Source organism: Hypanus sabinus, chromosome 10, assembly GCF_030144855.1.
Source record: "Hypanus sabinus isolate sHypSab1 chromosome 10, sHypSab1.hap1, whole genome shotgun sequence".
NCBI classification, from domain to species: Eukaryota; Metazoa; Chordata; class Chondrichthyes; order Myliobatiformes; family Dasyatidae; genus Hypanus; species Hypanus sabinus.
Genome location: NC_082715.1, coordinates 56,252,693 through 56,279,012, shown reverse-complemented (window position 1 = coordinate 56,279,012; position 26,320 = coordinate 56,252,693).

Here is a 26,320-nt window from a genome sequence, read left to right as displayed (position 1 = left end):
CCACATATCTTCCATTTCACGTACATCTGCACTCATCCCATCCTCCAGCCACCCCTTCAAAGGATAGGGTTCCTCTTGTCCTCACCTACCACCCCAATAGCCTCTGCATCCAGCACATAATTCTCCATAACTTCTGCCACCTCCAACTGAATCCCACCACCAAGTACATCTTTCCCTTCCCCCCCCCCCATGACTTTCTGCAGTATCCCCTTATACGTTCATCCTTCCCCACTGATCTTCCTCCTGGTACTTATCCTTGCTAGTGGAACAAGTGCCATAACTGCCCCTACACCTCCTATCTCACTCCTATTCAGGGTCAAAACAGTCCTTCCAGGTGAGATGCTACTTCACCTCTGGTTATCTACTGTATCTGGTGCTCCTGGTATGTCTTCCTGTATATCGGTGAGACTTGACATACATTGGGAAGACAGTTTGGCTGAGCGCCTACATTCTGCTAGAAAATATGGGTTCACCCAGTGGCCACCCACTTCAATTCTACTTCCCGTTCTCATTCCAACATGTCAGTCCATGGCCTCCTCTACTGCCATGATAAGGCCAAACTCAGATTGGAGGAGCAACATCTTATATTCTGTGTGGGTTGTCTCCAACCTGATGGCATGACTATCGATTTCTTGAACATTTGGTAATTCCCCCCCCCACCTCCTCATTTCACATTCCCTTTTCCCTCTCTCACCTGAACTACCTACCTGCCCATCCCCTCCCTTTGGTGCTCCTCCCCTTCCCTTTCTTCCTTGGTCATCTACTCTCTCTTATCAGATACCCACTTCTCCAGCCATTTACCTAGTTCACCAATCAGCCAGCTCTTTACTTCACCCCTACCCCTCTCGGATTCACCTATCACCTACCACCTTGTACTTCTTCCTCCCTTTCCCCCATCTTCTCATCCTGACTTCTCATCTTGACTTCTCATCTATTTATCCAGTTCTGATGAAGGGTATAAGCCCAATAAGTTGTCTGTTTACACTTTTCTCTAGTTGCTGCCTGGCCTGCTGTGTTCCTCCAGCATGTTGTGTGTGTTGCTTGGATTTCCAGCATCTGAAGATGTTCTTGTCTTTAATGAAGACAGGCTGATCTGTGAGGAAATGTGAACTCTTGTTTTTGGAGCAGTGAAGATGAAACTCATGCTGGAGGCAACAGTATGTTGAAATCATTTAAAAGAGGTACTTGTGAAAGGTAGAGGGTGGAGATTTGTCTTTACCAAAGGCACATAAAGAATGAATGAACTGATGAAAACCGTGTGCTTTCATCCGAAATGTGTCTGAATTTTAATTGCACCATATCTGTGATGGATTTTTAACTTGCAACCAATGAACTGACTATTATTCCAGATAACGCTCCCCACCCCCCAATGAGCAGAGGCATCCTCTCCACATCCACCCTTTCAAGATCGGACCTTATATGTTCCAGGCAATGTCCCTCTCACGCCATATGTCTGGGCAATCCAACCTCTCCTCACTCGCTTTAGATGTTAATCTAGTAAACTTCTGTGGACTGTGATTGAATCATTCTTCCTCAGATAAGGATACAATACTGTGTGCACTAGTCCAGATTTGGTCTCACTGATGTCATAAGAACATAAGAAATAGGAGCAGGAGTAGGCCATCTGGCCTGTCGAGCCTGCTGCGCCTTTCAATAAGATCATGGCTGATCTGGCCATGGACTCATCTCCACCTATCTGCCTTTTCCCCACACATAACCTTTAATTCCTCTACTATGCAAAAGTCCTATGTAACTGAAGTACCACCTCATTACTTTTATATTTGGTTCCTTACTGGTTTCTATACCTATTATTAGGCTTTTGTGAATCATATGCCCAGATCCCTCTGCATCTCTGCAACCACTCAGTATTTTGATAATATACTTATTTCCCAGACATTGCACTCCATTTACTAGATCATTGCCCACTGCATAATCTCTGGCCTCCTTCTGTCTCATTTTTTCCTCTTACCTTTATGATGTCAGCAAATTTAACAAACGTATTTTGGAGCTGGAATTGCTTTTTAATGTCTTATGTACTGAGATACAGTAAAAAATGAACTTAGTTCTGCAAGCCATCCCTACAGATCAGATCAAAACAGCAGTACATGGATGTAATACAAGGAAAAAGCAGAAAGAGAATACAGTGTTAAAATTACAGTCACACTACGACGTGCAGTGCAGACAGACAGTAAGCTGCAAAGTAGACTGAAAAGTCAAGAATCTGTCTTCAACGTACAAAAGGTCCATTCTGACCCAGTGGTGTGGGCTTTCAAGCTTCTGTATTTTCTGCCCTTCTGTCTTCATCCAAGTTATTTTTATAAACTATAAAACAACTGAAGCACACCTCCCAATCATCTTGCTACCCAGCTCAGATTTTGGCCTCATGGTCTGTTGAATCTGTTTGGGCATACTGTCTCACTGCTGATCCAATCTTAGCTTCTTCCTGTTCTCCACAACCCTCAATTGTCTAAAACTCCTTCCTTGCCTTAACCTCTGATTTTCCTGCAGAGGGAATTCAAAGAAACCATGATCCTGATTTCTTTGAATTCTCAATGATGAGAACAGTTTAACATTTAGAGATTTTCACAGCATATCTGGTCAGCCCCAATTTATAGAATTTGTATGTAAAATTATTATTGAAGCGTGTAAGAAAATGCTGGTGTGGAAAACATAATGGAGAAGAAATTCACCCTCAGTCAGTAGAACTTCACATGCATCATTTCCTCTGCTTCCAGTATTTCTATCCACTTAATGATGACTGTTAAGTTTTTATGGCAATCATTATCCTGAATATCCGAGAAGCTGCTTCTGCTTTGGAACTGGAATGTTTCGGGAAGACCAGTGGAAATGTAGTTTAAGCATGTGGGTTAAGCGTTCTGGATGCTGGCTGTGTGTATTAGTTAAATTATTTGATTAGTAGCCAAAACACATTCAATGGTGTTCAAATTCCACCCTGTTAGCTGGGAAACATAAATGAAAACCTGAGGTTTTAAAACAAAGAAACTGGTCTAATTAATTGTGAATCTGAAATTGCCAGATTTGTTTGTAATAGTCCCTCTCATCACTATCCTCCAGGGAAGGTTAGTTTCTTTACCCAGCCTGTCCCACAACACTTGTTTGGCTTTTGGTGACTTCTCCTCATGAACAACAAATTTTTCAGCCCCTCAGCAGTGGAAAAGATACTCAGTGTCATTTTTTGTACTTAAAGTGGATAACTTCATTTTCCCACATTGTACTCCATCTGTCAGATTCTTGATCACTTTGTTGGCTTGTCTATGTTCTCCTGAAGCCTCTCTCAATCTCATCATTACTCAGATTGGTTTTGCCAAGTCAGAAAATTTGGGAATATTATACTTGGTTTCCATCAGCCAAATTGCTGATATAGATTGTCCTTGGGCCCACTCATCACAACCTTCCAAGCCAAGTAGGACACATTTATTTCTATTCTTTCTTTTGCTTCTGTTAATCAATTCTCAAACCACAATATTAATGACACCCTAATTCCTTGTTCCCCAACCTTCACTGTGGGACTTTACCAAATGATTTCAAATAATCCAAGAACACCGCACTAACTGATCCCTCATTTACTCAACTAGACACAGCTTGAAAAAATTTCAGATCATAAGTAAACATGCTTTCCCCTTCAAACACCCACATCAGCTTTCCTCAAATTGTACTATTAATTTCTTGATATCCCTCATTTTATTCTGGATTCTAGAACTTTCCTATTAACAATGTCAGGTTAACAAAATTGGTAGACATAAAGGTCTGCAGATGTAGGAATCTGGAGCAACACAGAAAACACTGGAGGGATACATAACAAAACCGGTAGTTCTCCATTTTCTTTTCTCTCCTCTTTTTAATAGTAGGGTCACATTTGCTACCCGTCAATCTTTAGGAACCACTCTAGAATCAATAGAACTTTGCATGATGATAACAGAGGTAGCTTCCATCCAGTTGGCCATCTCCTGATTCCTAGGATGTAGATCATTGTCCTTAAGATGTGTTGTTTCTTAGGTTCATTAATTGCTCTGCCATTTCCTTATTTTCATCGTAAATCCCCCCTGTATTTATCTACATTTACATTTGCTTGCCTTCTTTTGATATTCCTACTGAAGTAATTACAATCTGATTATTACATGTTTTCACAAGTTTACTTCCTTCATCAATCCTTCATCATCTTGTCCTGAATTCCAAAATACTCCCATTCTCAGATTACTACTCCTCAAGCAGTATTATAAGCTTTGATCTTAAGATTCAAGACTTTCTTTGAATTCTCTAGTAATTTACAATTGGACCTGCTGTCCTGTACTTCAAAGTAATTTGTATTTTTTGCAATTAATGTATTGGTTCTTTAACTGCAATGCATTCCCATCCACCGTCATACAATTTAATACCATTTTAAAAACTACTATCAAATACTGGAAACACTCCATGGGTCTGTTTTCAAAAAGGCTCTTCACACTGAAATATTAGCTGGTTTTTCTTTCCACAGGTGCTACCTGACTTACTGAGTTTATGAAACATTGTCTTTTTATATTATTACTCTTCAATGTGGGTGGTGTTGGAAAGAAAGAGGAGAGGGGCTCTCAAATCAATATTCATCTCAAAGCCATGAATTCTTGATAGAAACACTTTCTATTTACATGCAAGCAATTCCCAAAGGAAGTTCACTGATGTTGTGCTGAACTGAGAGGAGAAAGGAAGATGTGAAAATATCAGAATCAGGCTTAATATCAATGGCACATCATGAAATTTGTTGCTACGCAGCAGCAGTACAGTGCAATACACAGTAAAACTGTATTACAGTAAATATATACTGTATATATTAGTTAAATGGAATAACTGGTGCAAAAAAAGTAATGTTCATGGGTTCAATGTCCCTTCAGAAATCTGACGGTACAGGGGAAGAAGCTGTTCCTAAATTGTCAAGAGTGTGCCTTTAGGCACCTGTACTACTCCCTGATGGTAGCAATGAGAAGAGGGCGTTGGGTGTTGGGAGTCCTTAATGATGGATGCCGCCTTTTAGAAGCATCACTCCTTGAAGCTGTCCTAGATTCTGTAGAGGCTAGTGCCTAGAATGGAGCTGACTGAGTTTACAGTTTTCTGCAGCTTCTTTCGATCCTATGCAGTGTCCCCCGCCCCCACCATGCTAGATGTGGTGACGCCGCCAGTTAAAAAGCTCTCCGTAGTATATCCGTAGAAATTTGTATCGAATGGAATTTGTTTGGACGATTTAAACACCAGGCCAGGTGCATTGAAAAGGCAAGCACGAGAAAACCTGCAGCAACACACGCACACACAATGCCGGAGGAACTCAGCAGGAAAAGAGTACAGCCGACATTTCAGGTCGAGACGTTCCATCAGGGTTGAAAACGTAGGGTGTTGGAACCAGCAACGAGGGTCGGGCCACTTCCATTCGCTGATCTGTGATGTTTATTCTGCTCTCCGCTGCACGGAGGATGAGGCTGTGACCTGCTCCGTGTGTCTGCAGGCTCTGTGACACTTTCTCTGCAACGCGTTGAACTGAGGCTGGGTCTGGGTCCTGCTTGGACAGCTCTGGGCTTCATGTCTGAGGACTCACTTTCACTCTAAGTGCAATTTGCTTACTTTTATTGTTTACATGATTTGTTTTCTTTCTCTCTCTCTGCACTTTGGGTGTTTATTGGTCTTTTTTGGGTTCTTTTGGGTTTCTTGTGGCTACCTGGAAGGAGTCAAATCTCAAGATTGTATAATGTATACATGCTTTGATAATAAGTGCATTTTGAACTTAGAACTTTTGAACTTAAATAATGCTCCACTTAATGGCATTAAATAAAACACTCACCCAACAGGTGTAACAACAACACACTATATCCTAGGCACTGTGGGGAAACAGTCATTCTTAGCAACTTTCGTATAATGGTGGAGTATTTCCTTTTATCAGTATCTGTAGTTAAATAGAGAGTGTTTCTATCAAGAATTCATGTATGTCTTTGAGATGAATAGTGATTTGAGAGCACCCTCCTCTCCCTTTCTGCCCCTCTCTTCGCTCTCCTTTGTTCTTGCATGTTTGCAACAATGCCACAGGTTGAATGCCTTTGGGCCTTCTCTTGTTTCAGTCTTTAACATTTGCAAGTGAGTGGTGCAGGACTTCTGGGAAAGTAACAAGTGAAGCAATGAATATATTTACCTCTTTAATTCAATAAATAATCTTCGTGATTCAACCGTAACCCAGCTACAGTGAAGCAGAATTTCAGCAAACATGCAGTTTACCATGTCAGCAACAACACCCCAAAGCAGCATGCAATTAAACTCGTTCATCTGACACACGATGCCGTGTATGGATAGTTCTCACTGGGTTAAGATTTTGGTCTCTGGATCTTGTATGTCTCCTTCGTAGAGTGAGTGAGCCCTTTCATGCTTTATTATTGCATTAAATAATTATTAATTTTTCTGAAGAATGCTTACATGAAGTGAAGTGTCATGATTTTAGTTAGAAATATTGAAACAATCAAATAAGCATTAAAATGATCACTTTTTAAAATGTATGCTTATTTTTCTTTGAGTTTCTTCTCCTAAAGTATGAGGTAGGGATAGCCTCAAACAGAGGAGTTTGACATTACCAAATTCAAAATAAGTACATTAAAATATTATTAATACTTTATTAATCAAATTATCACTTAATTAATTTATTAAATGTTTGGACTAATCTATGAAGACTTTTCATTGTCAAGTTGTTTATCTATATTTCTGCCTTCTGTTAAAATTGTGTTACTTAGTGACACTGGAATATCTTGAGGGTTAGATTAGCATTACTGCAGCCTGACTCCCTGCTCAGGTTTCTGCTTGGATGGCCATTCTAGAACTTGATCATATAAAATTAGCACATAAACATGATCAGCAACTTGCTGAATACACAGCGCCGAGATTTCCTCAGAAACCACACTGTTGAGCAAGTGATTAGAAGTTGAGGCTTGTTTTTAAATTTGGATTTGGGAATCATACAGCAAACTTACAAGAAAAAATGACAGAAGAAGAAAATGAAGAAGTTCTGTACAGTGGGAGTCCAACAGAATCGATTTGGTCATGGGTAACTTTTTTCTTAAATGTATTTAATGATAGTGCGAAAGATATGCAGGATGATTTAAGCAAATGAGATAATGTCTGCATTGCTGGAAATTTTTTGTGTATGTGGTGTTAACAATTCAGTTGAAAGAATTATAAACTTATAAAACTTGGTGATATCTGAAGCAATGCAACCTAATTTTGTTTGGAGTTGAGATGGTTGAAAAGTTCTTCATTGTATTATATATTAATGAGCTGATTTGGATATTGAAAAAGCTGTTTATGGATATTATGATATATCTCTTGGTCAGTCCGTGTGGTGTGTAAATTCAATGTGTTAGTAAGTTGCTCCATTTCCCTAATCTATTTTGTGTCCATGGAGATTATAACCATACAGTACTGGGAAAAGGGACTCAAATGCTAGCTGCATTTAAAGAAAGGATTGTATTCATTATTTTAATCTGCATGCTGCCCAGTAAAAGAACATCAAATGCCTGCTAAGTCTAAAAAAATGTTTATGGCCAAAAATTTAACTGTGCAAAATCTAAGGACAACCTACAGCAATCAGATAATTTGGCAGTTATATCAGGAATCAGATGAATTATTTCCAGGTTACAAAGTCTAGAGAGAGCTGTTAATAGGGCTTGGGTGGACTGATGGAGAAAGTGGCCGGGGTGATGGGCAGGAACACCAGGCATTTTGTAATGCACTTTGCCCCTCTAGACTCACAAGCAGTGCCACAAAAAGGGACATCCTCTGCAGCCAGGGGTACCCTGTTCCATTTAGCTGCCAAATTTCCCCAGTCCTCAGGGAACCTGGTGTGCCACTGCTGGTGCGTACCTTCCCAATTAGTACTGTTAGTTCTGATCATTTTACTAGCATTTGTCATTTGAATTTCATTTGTGCTTGAGCCCAAGGTTTCATCTGTGGATCCTGCCTGCAAGCCTGAGATGGTGTTGCTTCTGTCACAGCCCTCGTCTGCTGAACCCCACATGTAATTTAACAAAAGATTTGGTCTTGCTGAGAACTCACAACATTTTAAAATGAATAGTTATGGTGGGGGTGGTGGGGGGAATACCCCAGTGTTTGGAATCATACAAGAACGGTGGCTGTGAATACTGCCAGTTTCTCATTCAAAGTAATAGTTTACATTAATACACCAGGAGTCATTTTAATGTGGGCTTATTGGCAGCTTAGTAAAGTTCTTCCAGCACTTTTACATGAAGGTACACATAACAAGGCCCAAGCAAGGTGTTGATATTTTGAAGGCAAATCTCAAAGATTTCCCTGGATAGGAAAGCAAGATCTATTGTCTGGCTTTCTGCATATTAATGCTGTGAAAGACATTCATGTAACTTTCTGCTTGTGTTGCCCAATACAATGAGCCAAAATGAACTGGTGTTCTACATGGCAACAAGCCAAGACTGCAATACTGCAAAGCAAAACAGCGGGAGTGCTACATAGTCAGACGTGTGACAAACTGTTAGATTAGTTCTCTTTCACCGAATTGCAAACATATCAGTGCGTTATTCAAAGAACAACAGGAAGTTCTCCCACCGTCCTGGTGAACATATCATTCTCCGGTCAGTTCCACATGGATCAACCTGTTGACTCACCTTGTGAGTAGAGTGGAATGGACAATCATATATGCTAAAATGGACCACTAACATTCACTTTCGATAATTCATTTTCTAAAGTAATTTCATGATCATGGAACTTAAAAACTAATACAGGTTGAGTACCCCTTATCTGAAAACCTATGAAGTCCAACGTTTATTTGTGTTCTGACATCAAAAATGGAAAATTCCACAAGGCTCCCAGGCGATGTGCAGGTCTCTGCTCACCACAGACAGTTCTGCGTGTGTAATGAACGGAAGTTAATGAAAAATAGAAAAACACTGCAAAAAGTGAAAGAATAGTATCTCAATCATGTATTAAAAGAGTGGATTTGATAGTGTTGGTGTGAATATATGCCATTTAATGGTATGTTGATCATGAAGCAAGCAAAGATTTATCACCATGAACTGAAATTTGAACATTTGGCAGGCTGGTTGCAGAAGTTTAAGAAAAGGCATAGCATTAAATTTTTAAATATTTGTAGTGATAAAGCATCTGCTGGACACAAAGCAGCAGAGAAATTCATTAATGAGTTTGCCAAGATCATTACTGACGTAAGTCTAACACCAGAAAAAGTCGACAATGCTTATTTTCTTTATAGCTTACACAAAACCTAAAGAAAGGAGTAAAATACAAATACAGGGTACTGTAACCTCTTAATCAAAACACAGCATCATAGGTGGAGACTGAAAGCTTACTGTAGTTTGCTGTTGATCAACGGCTGATTCGGGTATTCTCCCGATGCTGCTGTGCTGCTTTTGTTACCCTGCACACATTATATTAATGGTATGCAATAAGTTTTACTGTTATGTACATAAGTGTGATGAACAAGTGCAATCTGAAATACTTCTGGCTCAAAGCATTTTGGATAAGGAGTATTCAATCTGTATGATCAAATCAAGCAAAACTTACAAGAACATGATTCAATGAATTTGCTCTTACACATTTTCAAATACTGTACAGTTACTTGATGGAACAGATATCTTGTTATTATAGTTTCATGTATTAAATCTATCTAAACACCTTACTACTCTGAGGTAGGAAGTTGCATTTAATTACTCTCCGGATTTTAAAAAAAAGTTAAATTTGAATTGAGTTGACTTTATTTTTTACATTCTTCACATATATGAGGAGTAATTATCTTTACGTCTCTGTCTAAATGTGCAATGTGCATTCATACTTACAAATGTATATATAATAATTTAAAATAAATAGAACAGTCAATGTAACATAGAAATACACTCAAATCAGCATGAGTTCATCAGTGTGATGACCTGGTGGAAGAAGCTGTTCTGGAGCCTGTTGGTCCTGGCTTTTATGATGCGGTACCGTTTCCCGGATGGTAGCAGCTTGAATAGATTGTAGTTGGGGTGACTTGGGTCCACAATGGTCCTTTGGGCCCTTTTTACACACCTGTCCTTGTAAATGTCCTGAATCATGGGAAGTTCACAACTACAGATGCACTGGGCTGTCCGCATCACTCTGCAGAGTCCTGCGATTGAGGGAGGTACAGTTCCCATACCAGTCAGTGATGCAGCCAGTCAGGATGCTCTCAATTGTTCTCTTGTAGAATGCTCTTAGGATTTGGGGGCCCATACCAAACTTCCTCAACTGTCTGAGGTGAAAGAGGCGCTGTTGTGCATTTTTCACCAGACAGCTGGTGTGTACAGACCACGTGAGGTCCTCGGTGATGTGGATGCCGAGGAACGTAAAGCTGTTTACCCTCTCAACCCCAGATCCATTGTCATACATCGTAATCCAAAGTCATATATTTAGGACAAAACTATGAAGGCAAACCCAACTTGCAAAATCTAAACTTAGCTTCAGTTCTGTTTTTGAATGCTTGGATGACCTCCTATTACATTTGCCTCCTTATGTAGGAGAACAGCTCCACTGTCATTAGCTACAGGTACACAGACGCTGAACAGAATCAGCCCCACATCTGCAACTTCCATTGCAAAGTCAGACTTGGCCCATAGGCCTATCTGTGTTGAACATGCTCAATGCTTCAGACATTAGTGAAATGCTTCCAGGTATGATTTGATATTCAGAGATAAATCTTGACAAAGCTGAAAATTAATTATGAAATTGGAACCATCTCCTGACAGAAAATGTGTTTTATGGCTATTAATTTGACTTGTACTTCAGAAAGTATGCTTAATATTTTAAAACTATTGTAATTTTCCTTTAAAGAATGATGCTGAACTTATATTAAATTCCACTGTTAATTTTGGTGAAATTTTGCTGGTGTCAAAATTTCAGACACTGATTAAAAATGTTACCAATTGGGCTAGTATAACTGCAGACAGAGAATTTGACACCTGATGTAAGGTCTCCAGTCTAGATTTTTGATAAAAATTAGCCTATGATATTTCTTTTTTTTTGTCTATTGAAGTATTAACTCTACATTTTCACACTGCATTAAAAAAATTAAAAATAGAAATTTAAAAATTAAAAATGACATTATGGCAATGTGTTGCAAATTATGGAATATTCCAATCCATCCCAATTCCATTCCCATTTATTTATTTTGAGCTCTGGCATCACAAATCAAATTTGTAGTCATTTTATGCCAGTTGATTATAACCCCTCCGCCCATTGAGAACAGTGCATAATTTAAAACTTTAATTTTTGCCCCAAGTAAGGACAAGAATGCTTTCAGTTGTTCACCAAAATAACCACAGTTGTTTGATGATACCAACAACAAGGAAATAGCTTTTAACAGATGTTAACACTCCTTTACAGTGATCAAGCAGCAAGATGTGTCAGTGTCAGCCATGAGCAGAATCATTCTTCTTGGTCTGTTCAAGTTAATCTGGTTTGCAAGGGATTGTAAAAGTTCTTTGTCTATCACTGCCCTCAGTCCATTAATGAATCAATCACAAATGAACAGCTTTAATGACTTCTCTGTCATTAAGTAATGTAGTCACAACCATCCCTCACCTTGGGCTTTGTTTCAGGCAGGTCTTAGTCATTTTCTCAAGCAGCCCTCTGAGCAAGATGTCTTTCTCTATGCCAATTATGAGGAGTTGAAGATGGGCATGCAAAAATCTTTTAATATGAAGTCTCTGTTACATGCCAGCTTCGTGGCGCTCACACACACAACCACCTCCCCTCTGCAGCCGACAATTCATCCACTCTCTCCCCTCAAGCACTCTTTCTTTCACTCACTCAGCTTCTCCCTTTTCTACTTGCCCTCCCACAATGCTCACTCCAGTCATAGACAACTCACTCATCCTTATTACATCTCGTCCTGCAGCAAACCCCATCTCCAAGCTCTGTCCATCTTCCTTTCCCTTTCCATCTCCAACAACCCATTTATGCGGCCAGTTCACATTAGCCCACTCTAACTGCCTTATCTTTCAAAATGGTATTGATACATATATCTGATTTTTCTGTTTTTCTCCTCTTTACCTGCAACCCGTTAAAGATGGTAGACTGATTTTATTTCCTCAGAAATGTGACCTGGTCCTCCCTGAACTCCAGGAGCATAAATATTTGGCTTTACAGCTCTGATAAAAAATATATGCTCTTAATGGCCAATTTACTAGGTTCTCCTGTACATCTGCTCATTAATGCAAGTCTCTAGTCAGCTAATCATGAGGCAGCAACTCAATGCGTAAAAACAAGCAGACATGGATAGGCTTTTTCCATTGAGAGTAGGGGAGATTCAAACAAGGACGTGAGTTGAGAGTTAGGGGGCAAAAGTTTAAGGGTAACACGAAGGAGAATTTCTTTACTCAGAGACTGGTAGCTGTGTGGAACGAGCTTCCAGTAGAAGTGGTAGAGGCAGGTTCGATATTGTCATTTAAAGTAAAATTGGATAGGTATATGGACAGGAAAGGACTGGAGGGTTATGGGCTGAGTGCAGGCCAGTGGAACTAGGTGAGAGTAAGCGTTCGGCACGGACTAGAAGGGCTGAGATGGCCTGTTTCCATGCTGTAACTGTCATATGGTTATATGCTCAAGAGCTTCAATTATTGTTCAGACCAAACATCAGAATGGGGAAGGAACGTGATCTAAGTGACTTTGACTGTGCAATGATCGTTAGTGCCATGCAGGGTGGTATGTCTATCTCAGAAACTGACAATCTCCTCGAGTTTTCATGCATAACATTCTCTAGAGAGTTTGGAGAATGGTATAAAAACAAAAAAATCCAGTTTGTGGAAGTTTTGTGGGTGAAAGTGCCCTACTAATGGAGAGGTCAGAGGAGAAGGGTTCAATCTGACAGGCACTCAGATAACCACGTGTTACAATTGTGGTGTGCAAAAGAGCTTCTCTGAATGCACAGCATGTCAAACATTGAAGTGGATGGGCTCAGCAGCAGAAGATACGGTACATTCAGTGGTACACCCTGTATACCACTGAGTGCATGTGAAACTTGTAAGTTAAAGAATGTTGACTCCCTGTCCTTCTGAGGTCCTTTATGATTTGCTCCTCTCCTACGATACCTTGACCAAGACCATTTCATGGTGATGTTAACATTTTATAAATGAATAACTTGGCATTTCTCACCATACTTGTGTCAACCGGTCCATTCAATATGATAATGAGCATGCTGGGGCACTAGAATCATTCAGTAACTAGCCTGAAGTTGAACCATTCAATCTTGCCAACACTTGACCTCAACTTGGCTCCAGATGAGCTCTGAATTTAAATGTATTTTAACTTGGCACTCAGGAAACCAGCAGATGGCCATCTCCTGTATTTGAAGTGAGATGGAACAGGGGGACACTCAAAAAGGCCATTAAAATTTATAAAATGCTGTTATTTTTCAATAGAATCGGTACGGGGAAATAGGAATGCTGTTCTCGATTCTGATTGAAATTCAGGTGCTTGGTCATCCTTTCTTCTTGACTGGTATTAATTTGGCAATCTCCACATATTTATCCTGTTCCCTTGGGTTGCCAGAGGCACCAGTTCCTTTGCCAGAACCTGAAGAACTGAAATGATCCTCAGCTACTTCAGTCAGCTGGGCCTTAAAACCTTCACAACTTTCCAGGTGCGATGGCCAGTAGCCATTCAAGAATCCCTCACTAAGTCACAAACATTTGATATTCTCTCCACTTACATTCTGTGAGGTAATGTGAAGCAGAGATTCCCAACAGCGGGGAACAATACAATCGAATCAATTTTATTATCACTGACATAAGCCAAGAAATTTGTTGTTTTGTGGCAGCCGTGCAATGCAATAGGTAAAATATACTGTAAGTTACAATAAGAAATATATACACACATACACATATAAAATAAGTAAGCAGGGCAAAAAGATGAGGAAGTGTTCACAGACAACCGAGAAATCCGATGGCTGAGATGTCACATCCGGAATTATTTGCAGGTAGCGGACGATTTCCTTCCACACCACTTTGATGTATTAAACAAGTTACGGTAGTGGCTTGCCATTGCCTTCTGCCAGGTGAGTGTTTTTTAACGAGAGCCAGTTGGATTCGAACTCAGGACCTCTCGCCCTGAAGTCCAGCGCTGACGCCACTACGCCACCAGCCAGCTGAGATGAAGAAGCTATTCTCAAAACATTGAGTGCATGTCTTCTTGCTTCTGTCACTCTTCCCTGGTGGTTGCAATGATTAGAGGGCATGTCCTAAATGGTGAGGATCCTTAATGACGGATGCGTCTTGAGGTGACGCCATTTGAAGATGTCCTCAGTGGTGGAGAGGCTAGTGCCCATGATGGAGCTGGCTGAGCTTGCAACTCTCTGCAGCTTTATCCGATCCTGTGCATTGGTGCCGCCATGCCAGACAGTGATGCAAACAGTTAGGATGCTCTTCGTGGTACTTCTACAGAAATTTCCTACAGTCTTGGGTGACATACCAAATCTTCTCGAAGTGCTAATGAAATATAGCTTCCTGTTGTAGTGTCAATAGTAAAATTTAGAATATTGACTTTCAAGTGTTTTCTCTTTTTTCCTACTAAGGTATCTCAATCCAGTCCAAAGCAGAATACATTCCGAAAACTGTAGACAGATTTCCTTTTCCCACAGTTTATTGGTTTTTCTTCTTTATATTTGCTTAGTTACAACAGTAGGGATACCAGGTGGGATTGTTGAATGCTCCTCTTGCAGGATATGGGAAGGCAGGGAGACCTCCAGTGCGAGGCATTCAGCTGCAGCTTCTAACAAACCACAGAAACGAGTTGGAGCTGGAATTGGAAGAACTCAGAATCATTAGGGAAGCTGAGGTGGGGAGTGGGAATAGATAGGACATATAGTTACAGCCAGGTTGCAGGACACAGGAAACTGGGTGACAGTCAGGAAGGGGTTAAACAGCCAGTGCAGGATACCCCCGTGGACATTCCCCTCAACAACAGGTATACTACTGTCAAGGGGATGACTTGGCAGAGGAAAGTCGCACTGGCACTGAGTCTGTCCTGACTCCAAAGGAAGGGGAGAGAAGTGGTGAACCGTGTGATAGGAGAAGTTAGTTAGGGAACAAAAGGTAGGGTCTGTGGATGAGAGCGAGATTCCTGGATGGTATATCGCCTCCTGGGTGCCAGGGTCTGGGACATCTCAGATTAAGTCCTCAGCTTTCTTAAGTGGGAGGGTGAACAGCCAAAGGTCATGGTCCATGTAGATACTAATGACATAGGTAGGACAAGTGACGAGGTTCTGCATAGGGAGTTCAGGGAGTTAGGTGCTAAGTTAAAGGGCAGGACCTCCATGGTTGTGATCTCAGGATTGCTACCCGTTCCATGCACTAGTGAGGCCAGAGAAAGGAAAACTATGCAGGTTAACACATGGCTAAGGAGATGGTGTAGGAAGGAGGGCACCAGATTTTTTGATCACTGGGCTCTCTTCCAGGGAAGGTGGCACTTGTACAGAAGAATCGGCTTGCACTGGGACTGGAGGGGACGAGTGTCCTAGCGAGAAGGTTTGTTGGTGCTGCATTGTGGGGTTTAAACTAGAGTTGCAGGGAAATGGGACCAGAGTGTCAGAACGGATAGTGGAGACAGATGTTGGTAAAACCTCAGAGAAAGTCAGGAATCAAAAAGTTGAACATGATGCAACTAAGGTCCTGATTTGCGTATACTCAATGCAAGAAGTATGGTAGGAGCGCAGCATGGATCAACAAATGGAATTATAACATTTTAGCCACAAGTGAGACTGTGGTAAACTATGTATACCTGTCTGGACATGCCCCTCTGCTGACTGCTCCTGTGGCTCCTCCAACAGACCCCTGTATAAAGGCGATTGGGGCACTGCTCCTCCGTCAGTCTCCCAGATGACGTGCTCCCTCTTTGCTGCTAATAAAAGCCTATCGTTCACTTCCTGTCTCCGAGAGTTATTGATGGTGTATCAGAGACGTAGTTACACAAAGATCAGGACTGGGAGCTCAGTAGTCCAGGGTTCCATTGTTTTAGATGCTACAGAGTGGAAGGGATTAAAGGATGAGGGATGACATTACTAGTATGGGAAAATGTCACAGCAGTGCTTAGTCAGGACAGATGGGAGAACCTGTCTGATGAGGCGTTATGACTGAGACTGAGGAATAAGAAAGGTATTACCATATTAATGTGGCTATAATAGACTACCCCAGAGTCCACAGGGTTTAGAGGAACAAATTTGTAGAGAGATCATTGACTGTTGTAAGAAACATAAAGATGTTATAATAGGTGATTTTAACTTTCCACATATTGACTGTGATTCTCATACTATAAACCAACTAGATGGAATAAAGTTTGTCAAATGTGTTCAAGAAAGTTTCTTTAATCAGTACATACAAGTGTCAGTGAGAAAGTATGCGATACTGGATTTTCTGTTAGGCAGTGAGACAGGACAGGTGACAGAAGTTAGTGTTGGGGAACGCTTTGTATCTAGTAATCTTAATGCCATTAGTTTCAAAGTAAATATGGAAAAAGATAGGTATGATCCATGGGTTCAGGTTCAAAATTGGAGAAAGATCAATCTTGAGGGTGTCAGAAATGATCTGGCAAATGTAGATAGGGACAGGCTGTTTTCTGGCAAGACGTACTTGGCAAGTGGAAAGCCTTCAAAAGTTAAATTTTGAGAGTACAAAACTCGTATGTCCCTGTCAGAATAAAAGGTAAAAATAACCTTGGTTTTCAGGAGATATTGAGCCTCTGGTTAAGAAAAAAATAGAGCTACATAGCGGGTATAGGCAGGTAGGAACAAATGATGTTCTCATGGAGTATAAGAAATGCAAGAGAACACTTAAGAAAGAAATCAGGAGAGCTAAAAGAAGGCATGAGGTTGGCCTAGCAGACAATGTGGAGGAAAATCCTCAAGGTTTCTACAGATATGTTAAGAGCAAAAGGATTACAAGGGACAAAATTGGTCCTGTGGAAGATCAGAGTGGTAATCCATGCATGGAGCCAAAAGAGATGGGGGAGATCTTGAACGATTTTTTTGCATCTGTATTTTCTCAGGAGATGGACAGAGCCTCTTGAAGTGAGGCAAAGCAGCATTGACTTTATAGACCTTCTACAGACTAGAGAGGAGGAGGTGTTTGCTGTCTGAAGAACATAAGAAATAGGAGCAGGAGTAGGCCATTTGGCCTGTTGAGTCCCAGGTGACTTAATCTCTCCTCATACTCTAACCCCCAATCTCTGGAATCAACCTGCTGAACCTCCTCTACACTGCCTGCAAAGCGGGTATATTCTTCCTCAAGTAAGGAGGCCAGAACTCCATGCAGTACTCCAGGTGCAGCCTCACCAGTACCCTGTAGAGTTGCCGCATAACTTATCTGCTCTTAAATTCAATCCTTCTAGTGATGAAGGACAACATTCCACATGCCTTCCTGATAGCCTGCAGCACCTGCAAACCAACCAACTGTGATTCATGCACAAACACTCCCAAATCCCTCAACACAAGAGCATGCTGCTGTTTTGTTGCTGTTTAAATAATAATCTGCTCTTAAATTTTTCATTTTTTCATTTGAGGCAAATTAGGGTGGATATATCCCCAAGATATGACAAGGTGTTCCCTCAGGTACTGTGGGAGGCATGTACAGAAATTGCAGGGGCCCTAGAAGAGATATCTAAATCATCCTCAGTGATAGGTGAGGTACTGTAGGATTGGGAGACACTGTTTAAGAAAGGCTCTAAAACTAAGTCAGGAAATTATAGGCCTGTGAACCTGAAATCAGAAGTGGGAAAGTATTCTGAGGGACCAGATATATGAATATTTGGATAGACAGGGACTGATTAGAGATAGTCAGCATGGCCTGGTGCATAGTAGGTCATGTCTAACCAATCTTACAGATTTTTTTGAGGAAGTTACTGGGAAATTGATGAGAACAAGGCAGTAGATGTTGTCTATCTGGACTTTGGCAAGGTATTTGACAAGATCCCACTTGGGATGTTGGTCAAGAAGGTTCAGTCGCTCAGCATTCAGGATGAGGTAGTAAATTGGATGAGACATTGTCTTTGTGGAAAAAGCCAGAGAGTGGTAGTAGATGGTTGTTTCTCTGACTGGAGGCCTGTGACTAGTGGTGTGCTGCAGGGATCAGTGCTGGGTCTGTTCTTTGTCATCTATACTAATGATCTGGATGATAATGCAGATAACTGGTTCAGCGAATTTACCGATGACTCCAAGATTGGGGGTGTAGTGGACAGTGACGAAGGCTATCGTGGTTTGCAGTGGGACCTGGGCCAGCAGGGAAAATGGGCTGTAAAATGGCAGATGGAAGTTAATGCAGACAAATGTGAGGTGTTGCACCAGAGTAGGTCTTACACAGTGGCTGGTAGGCACTAGGGAGTGCGGTAGAACAAAGGGATTAAGGAATTCCGGTTTGTTATTCATTGTATGTGACATTATAGGACAAGGGATTGTAAAGAAAGTTTTCAGCACATTGGCCTTCGTAAATTAAAGTATTAAGCACAGGAGATGGAATGTTATGTTGAAATTGTATAAGACTTTGCAGAGTCCAAATTTAGAGAATTGTTTTGGCAACCTACCTACAGAAAAGGTGTATATAAAGTTGAAAGAGTACAGAGAAAATTCACAAGGATCTTGCCAGGACTGGAGGACCCGAGTTATAAGGAAAGATTAAATAAGTTATTCCTTGGAACGTAGAAGATTGAGAGGAAATTTGATAGAGATATACAAAACTAAAAGGGATATAGACAGGATAAATGTCAGCAGGCTTCTTCCACTGAGGTTGGGTGGAATTACAACTAGAGGTCATGGGTTAAGGGTGAAAGGTGAAAAGTTTAGGGGGAACATAAGGAGAAACATCTTCACTCAGAATATCATGAGAGTGTTTAGTGAGCTGCCAGTGCTAGTGGTGCATGCAAGCTCAATTTGAACATTTAGAAGAAGTTTGGATAGGTACGTGGATGGCAGGGGTATGGAAAGCTATGGTCTTGGTGCAGGTCAATGGGAGTAGGCAGTTTAAATGTTTCAGCATAGCTTAGATGGGCTGAAGGGCCTGTTACTGTGCTGTACTTTTCTATGGCTCTATGACTGAAGAATGCTGGGTATCATAAATAATTTAGTCTGGTGCTTTGGTACCTCTTCCTGTACGTAAATCAATGACTTTTGACCCAGCAACACACTCTTAACATGGAAAAGTACACTTACCCTGTCATCAGCCAGGTTTGTGGGGAGGGAAAAAATTCATTCCAGCCTCCTAACATAAAAACTCCTTGTCCACATTGCAGATCATAGACATCAATGCCAATGTCAGAAAGAATATGTTCTTATGGAAATGTCCAGTTGACTGCATGGTGCGGAGATATTAATTCCAAGAGCCCTCCCCTTGGGAAAAAGCACCTTGAATATATAGTATCATCAGCAAGGAGACAAGTACAAGATCTCATGGTAGCATTACTGACTCAAGCACCGACATGTTAGATTACATCATCACCAGACAACAGCACCATGACAATTTTGATGACTTGAATATATTCACTGCCTAAACCTGTTTCATCTTCATTAGGCTGGCCCCAAAGCAACAGTGGGAAAGAAACACCTTTGCAAGTAAAATCAATTACCTACAAAGGAAGTTCTTCTCAGAAGCCGTCTCATGGACAATCTGCTGTTTGAGTCAAAAGAGACACTGTAGAGGAATTCGGCCATCATTGTTGCTAATGGCTGAAACTGGACCACCTTAAAATTGGTCAGATTTTAGCCTGTACATGTGAATTAGATTGTTGACTCAGCCTCTCAAATTTGCACCACCATTGAATAAGTTTTTGCCATAATCTCCATTTTCCATTTCCTCATGCCTTTATCGAAAGGTCTACATACCTCTAATGATCAAAAGCTGTTTCATTGCCCTTGATCCAAAGACTCAACATGCAGAAATAAAATAGTCATCTCATCCTTGTCTTAACTGGTCAGCCCCTTATTTTTAAACCAATTCCACAGATCCACCACTCCTTGGCTAAAGAACTTCCTCCTCATTTTGTTCTAAAGGACCCCCTTCTATTGTGAGACTGTGCCTTAGAATCTCCTACCATTGGAAACATCTTCCCCACATCCACTCTACAGAGGCCTTTCAACATTGCATAGGCTTTAACAAAGTCACCTCTAATATGCTTATATATGCCCCCCCCCATACTCACACGCACATGAAATGGAGTCAGAAATAGAAAAAGTTTATTTTTTATACATGATATACTTTTTAACCTTATCTGGAGAGCAGAAGAATCTTAGTGTGTGTAGTCACTGCACTAATGATGGCCTATAGCTATACATACTTTGCTACTTTCTCATTTACAGAGGAATCTACAGATCTTTGGCTTGGAGATTTATACATTTTGCAAATATTTTCATGTATTCATCAACTCTGGTCTCTTCTTTCCCAGTCTTTTTACTCCTTAACTCCACCCCTCCATCCCCCAATTTATTTAGTGAAGAACTTTGCACCGCACGTAATTTTACAATTCGATGCAAAACTGGCTGGCAGAACAGAATTTCTGAGCCATTTAAAATTCAGCAAGCTGTAGCGCCTGTGGGTCAGTCAGTGGAACTGGCTGACCTTTACAGTAGAATACAATATAAAGTACAAACCATCTGAACACGGATTTCCAACTCCAACAAAATGTAAAACATAGGTCTGCCAATACAAGATAGCATTTGTAAATAAGCCTTTTGGGAAGTACTTTCTGCAACACTATCACCCCATGTGCCACTGGAGTGGTAGAGATGCACGAACAACACGGGCTTTTCCAAGCTTGGCGCGTATCCAATTGTGCTTTCTTTTGTCTGACCTTTCCCCAGCAGGGTGACAAAATACATGGAAAGCCCAGAAGTCAGTTCTGCTTGTAAATTCTCAATGTAATGAATGGGGATAATTCCGAATTCGCCATCATCTCTATCCAATCCAGACGTGCTGTGAGACTGAATTTGTCAGCTGTTGCGCAGTGCTTTGGGGAAAGGGCAAGAAGGCAGGCCTGTGCCAGGACCGTTATAGATGTGGACTTTGCAACAAGCATATCCTGACCTGAGCTGGCAGTAAGTCAAGGCTGAAAGCACTGAAGACATTGGAAGCTTTTCATAGAGAGACACACCACAAGAACAGCCTGTTTGACCCTCACTGAATCTGTACCATCATCAAGGAATCATTTTTGCATCAATCCAGCCCTAAACCATTTTAATAGCTCCATATTCCAATCGTTTCCTCTCTGGGTTACTTACCTATACACCAGGGGAAATTTACAGCCTACTGACCCACATTTCTTTGGGACGTGGGAGAAAAGCAAAGCACCTAGAGTGAAACCATGCAGTTACAGGGAGAACATGAAAACTCCACAGAGACAGCAGCATAGGTCAGGATTGAACCCAGGTCACTGAAACTGTGGGGCAACAGCTCTTTTATTCAGGAATCTGTTTTGCTATAGGAAATAAAATGCTTCTTTATAAACAGGTTTACTATTTTTTTGAACATGGAAAGCAGCACAATTCTTAACAGATCAAATTTCTCCTAGATGCAGACACTTCCAAATTTTGTGCTAGGGAACCCCATAATTCCTGGGCATCAAACATGATAGGCAGCAGAAGTTGCTCAAAGCAAAAATGAAAGTAAAGCATATTTTTTGCTCAAATCATCCAAAAGTAAAATCCTGCTGTTCACTGATCTGGTTTCAAAGAGATTGCAGAAAAAACATACAAAAATAATACAATTGTTGTCAAAGTTAAGAATATTTTGATCATTCATCACAAGAAAGGATTTGCAATGAAGGAATTATTTTTAAATCAATAAGGATTTACTTTGGTTTTAAAAACAACAGCCAGCAGCCAACCCGATAGAGAAATTGATGAACACTATTACCCAGTTCAATCACGTGGATAAAGAAAATGAGATTAGCTCTGTGATGGTGTCCACGAATCATGGCTAAAAGTTCTGAGATTCGACACCAAGAAAATAATTTAAAATAAAATTAAGATTTGTTTTTGTGAACAGTTTCTCCCTAAAAGTGTTCATTTTCACATTGTATGATTATATAACTAACAGTTTTGCATGTCAGTAAGAGCAAGATTTAAAATAATATTGGTCAAAGTAACATGTCGGGTTAGGCAGTACCTGTGGAAAGAAAAACTGAGTCATTCTTTCAGGTTTACAAACTTCTACAAGAATCCCGCCAAATGAGTTGTTGATATTAAGCATTTTCCCCAATTTCTCACTTCCCAAACTGCTAGCTATTTCCTGCATTTTAGCTGTATCTCTGTAAAAATATAATTGCATCTTGAAGTAAAACTGACAGAAGTGCAAGCATGTAATACACTGTGGTTATGCTGCCACAGATTTTGAGAACAGGTTGTTCAGCTTTGAACAATCTGTTGGAACTCCAAAAAAGCTAAATTATGATTGCAGTTTGAAGTCTTTAAAAATTGGACAGTAATCCCAAATATTTATTCTAATATTCCTTAAACAGAGGCTGGAACTGCAATTTTACTGAACTAAAAATAAATGTATTTATTAAACACCCAGTACATCCTGAAGAGTCAATAAAATGCTAAGTTAAATGTTGTTATTGTTGTAGACAAACTTGACAGTAAATCTGTGCAGGACAAGAATCTGTCAAACAAGAAGATAAATCATCAGACATGCTTAGGGATTAGTGCAGACTAAAGTACTGGGAAAAAAAATCTTCCTGCTTTACATGGAGTGGTTGCAGAGGACACTGGGCTGGATGGTATAGCTCAATAATGCTACATTAAAGACACATGAAGATCAAGATTATTAGAATGAATACATATTGCTCTCTCTATGGTGAGAGAGAGTTTGCTGCTGACTCTCAAACTGGGGAATCTCAACTTTGGCGATGCTGCAGATTGTATCATTGAAACAATGGGCTGTGGCAAGAGCAATATTCTCCTCTCCCTCGTTACTGAGAGAGAGGACCCGCAGGAGGTTGAGGTGTTGTGATGAACTGTAGTTTTTAATGGACTATAGATCATCGTCTCCAGGAGCTTGCTATTGCTTGCAAGGTGGGTGGTTGGGGGGTGGGGGGTAGGGTTCTAATGCCTTCTGCTGAAGCAAGGAGGGGAGGAGGGAGGGGTTGATGCTTTGCCACTGCTTGTGCATGGTAAGGGGATGGGTGACTTTGGGGTTCTAAAATTTTTGTGTCATTCATTCTTTGGGTTTTTTTCTTTCTGTTTCATGTGAAGAGAAAGGATTTCAGGTTATATACTGTATACATTCTCTGATAATAAGTTGAGCCATTGAACCACTGAGCATATTCAATTTAAATAATCTTCAAAAGTGCTCGTCTTCTGTATTGATTGTAAATATCTATTACAATAATGTTAGATGGTAATTTACTAATTAGTTGAAACAAATCCACTGCCAGTACCCCTCCCTTTTTCCCTATTAACACTGATTATTGATTACTAATTATCCTTCCTAGACCCTTTATTAACTGATATAATTAGTGGCCCTCTCCCCTCCAGAATCATACTTGTCAACATCAATCTGCTCCCATCAATGCCTTTCTGTAAAAAAGCTCGATCAGTACAGCAAAAATGTCCAGTTGTATATCACAGCCTCTTGAATCCTCTAGATTTCATGAATAAATCCAATAAATCTTGGGGTCTGAGTCCGCAGGACATTCAAAGCTGCTGTGCAGGTTGACTATATGGTTAAGAAGGCATATGGCATATTGGCCTTCATCAATTGTGGGATTGAGTTCAAGAGTAGAGAGGTAATGTTACAGCTTTATAGGACCGTGGTCAGACCCCACTTGGAGTACTGTGCTCATTTTTGGCCACCTCACTACAGGAAGGATGTGGAAACTATAGAAAGGGTTCAGAGGAGATTTACAAGGATGTTGCCTGGAATGGCGGGCATGCCTTATGAGAATAGATTGAGTGAACTTGGCTTTTTCTCCTTGGAGCAATGGAGGATGAGAGGTGACCTGATAGAGGTGTGTAAGATGATGAGAGGCATTGATTGTGTGGATAGTCAGAGACTTTTTCTCAGGGCTGAAATGACTAACATGAGAGGACACCGTTTTAAGGTGCTTGGAAGTAGGTACAGAGTAGATGTCAGGAGTAGGTTGTGTACACACAGAGTGGTGAGTGTGTGGAATGCACTGCTGGCAGCAGTGGTGGAGGTGGATGTATAGGGTCTTTTATGAGACTCCTGGATAGGTACATGGAGCTCAGGAAAATAGAGGGTTATGTGTAACCCGAGGTAATTTCTAAAGTTATTACATGTTTGGCACAGCATTGTGGGCTGAAGTGCCTTTATTGTGTTGTAGGTTTTTCTATGTTTCTCTGTTTCATCAAAGGATATGGCGAGAAGGCAGATGTACATGGTTGAGTGGGATCTGGGATCAGCCATGGTGGAATGGCAGAGCAGAGTCGATGGGCTGAATGGTTTAATTCTGCTCCTTTGACTAAACAGTGACCTAGACATCCTCCGTCTCCATGGCAATGGTCTATAAGTGAACCACAGGCTACAAAAACATTTCAAACAGGATGCCAAGACCACCCTCTGACCATGCATCTGTCCTTTAACTCTGAGAACTTAATTCCACTTTGTTAAAAAAGAGTTCCCAATAGTATTTGGGATTTAGCTTATCTGCTGCTGAAACCCTTGCCCATCCTTGTAAAATACAGACATACAATTATAAAACAAATCTCTCTCTTTCCATTTTTCAGAGAATATAACATCCAAAGTTTTGCTGCTATTTCCCACCTCAGTTTTTTGTCCAATATTACTTTTGGGCTCCTGGTAACCAGTTGGAGGAATGCTCCATTTTAAAATTATTTTGCATACTTGTTTGAATCCTTTTCATCTCCATAAGACCATCCACCCTAACAATCCTCTGAGGACTACTCTTCAAGTTGTACCCCTTGAGCTCCCCCATCTATAAACACACCATCAGCACCAATGGCAGCAGCTGGATGTTCTGAATTTCCTACCACTCCTCCATGGCCTTTCAACACCAATCTCTTTTAAGACTCTCCTTAGAGCACAGTGGCACAGTAGGTAGGGCTCCACTGAGCCAGGTTTAATCCTGACCTCCTGTGATGTTGGGACTGGGAAGATTTCCTCTTGAAAACTCTAGTTTGCTCCCACACATGGGTCGATAGTTTAAATGGATATTGCATATTGCCTCAAGGGTGTGGACGAGTGTAATGGTGGTGGTGGAATCTGAATGCTGTTGAAGAACATGTGTAAAGATTCAAAGGAGAGTGACGATGGTTGCTTGATGGCTAGATGTGACCTCTGTGGGATGCCAGTCCTTTGCCTATATCCAATATCTCCAAAACTTTTCCAGAGTGCCCTTATATCATCTATGTAGCCGTACCAAATTTGCTTGATAAAATTCACATGGATAATCGAGATTTGTTTTACTGTCTTAAAATCTTTATACACATTTAAATCATTGTAGGATACTTGATGTGGTAGATCAAAAAGACAATACGTCTAGGAGTTTCCACATTCCTGCCGGCCCATGTTTACATACCCATATCTGGAAGGAACAGGCAGCCAAGTGCTGTTGTAAAAACTATTGGTCAGGGGGACTGTGGTGAACTACATATATCTATCTGGACTCGCCCCCCTGCTGACTGCTCCTGTGGCTCCTCCCACAGACCCCGATATAAAGGCGATTAAGGCCTGAGCCCAGCCCTCAGTCTCCAGGATGTAGTATGGTGGTCAATTACTGCTTGTTCTTTCTTCCAGTCAATAAAAGCCAATCTTGTCTCGGAGAGTTATTGATGGTGCATCAGGGACAATTCCTCAGCAGACTGCTAATATCATGGTGCTATTGTTTATTTGGAGAACACCACTGTTAAACTGCTGTGTCTGTGTGAGTGCTGATTGTTCAAAGGCAATTAGTGATTAGACGAAACAAACAAAAGAGGAGAAATGGATAGCAGCCTCCTTTCCAACACAAATTGGACCTCTCTGTCTGCTGACCCTGGAACCTGAATGATAGTGGACCACATAAATTGCATCCGAACACCTTCCTCTGAGCAGGAGAGCTCTTTAAAGTATAGACCCATGCTGGATCACACAAGGGTTCTTAGACTTGTCTGTAACCCCAAATTTCTGTAAATCAGAAACACTATCAGCTGCAATTCCAAAAGTTACACAGATAGGTTAATTAACAACAGACTAACACAGATCTGAGTTAATTTTAGATCATCAACAGAATTAGTTAATTGATTCAAAACATGCCAAACCATGGGAGTTGTTAAAATTGTATAACCTCACACATTAGA